This window comes from Octopus bimaculoides, chromosome 16 (genome assembly GCF_001194135.2).
Source record: "Octopus bimaculoides isolate UCB-OBI-ISO-001 chromosome 16, ASM119413v2, whole genome shotgun sequence".
NCBI lineage: Eukaryota > Metazoa > Mollusca > Cephalopoda > Octopoda > Octopodidae > Octopus > Octopus bimaculoides.
In genome coordinates this window covers 18,225,755-18,226,872 of record NC_068996.1, presented here as the reverse complement: position 1 = coordinate 18,226,872, position 1,118 = coordinate 18,225,755, and the positions used below count along the sequence as shown (strand labels likewise).

The following is a 1,118-nucleotide window of genomic DNA, read 5'->3' as shown; positions in this document are numbered from 1 at the left end:
AGGAAAGCTTTCAGTGATATTGCAGAGGTTTGCCAGGCTATAATAAAAAAAACCTTGGGATATGTAAGTGAAACAGCATTAAATCAAAATCATCAATTATGTAGTGAACAAAATGCCTCATTTCATCTCAGCTAATTCCACAATATTATCCTTTTGACGGTGTATATACATTTAGTATGATACACAATTCCACCATGTCACCTTGGGTCTGGTTGGGACTTGCAGATTTGATCTGTAGCACTCAACAAGTTGTCCTCTATGTTGTATGTCTGTAATTCTTCTTCCTCCTTTTCAGACAGGCACAGATATGGCTGTGTGGTTAAGAAGCTTGCCTTACAACCACTTGGTTTCAAGTTCAGTCTCATTGCGTGGCACTTTCAGCAAATGTCTTCAACTGTAGCCCCAGGCTGACAAGTATATATATATATATACTGCTACAAAGTTAAAGGTGACGCTTTAGATACAAATAATTACAGAGGTATCAAGCTGTTGGATCAGGTAATGAAGGTCACGGAGTGGGTCATAGCCCAACTATTTAGGGAGAGAGTCAGTTTAGATGAGATGCAGTTTGGGTTCGTGCCAGGGAAAAGCACCACTGATGCTACATTTCTGGTAAGACAGCTGTAGGAGAAATACCTAGCCAAGCATAAACATCTGTACCTGGCTTTCATTGACATGGAGAAAGCCTTTGACAGGGTCCCCCAATCCCTTATCTGGTGGTCAATGAGGAAACTAGGGATAGATGAATGGTTAGTGAGAGCTATGCAAGTTATGTACAGGGACACTGTCAGTAAGGTGAGGGTTGGCAATGAGAACAGTGAAGAATTCCAGTTAGAGGTAGGGGTCCACCAAGGTTCTGTCCTCAGCCTCCTCCTATTTATCATAGTCCTCAAGGCAATAATAGAGAAATTCAAGACAGGATGCCCCTGGGAGCACCTCTATGCAGATGACCTTGCTCTAATTGCTGGACACAGGTTCATGTGTCACATAGCTAGCTAGAGGCGATGGCCTCTTGGAGCTAATCAACGGCAGCATTCATCCTATTTTTTGGACTGCCATGTTGGCTTGGCGATGACTATTAATATATATATACATATATATATATATATATATATATA

The 1,118-nt window shown here is 41.3% G+C and overlaps 1 protein-coding gene across 2 annotated transcripts in view; it reads right to left on the bottom strand.

Annotated features, from left to right (window-relative positions):
• LOC106881676 (THO complex subunit 6 homolog) overlaps positions 1–1,118 on the bottom strand; it is a 49,261-nt gene that overhangs the window by 42,141 nt on the left and 6,002 nt on the right. The window lies entirely within an intron of this gene.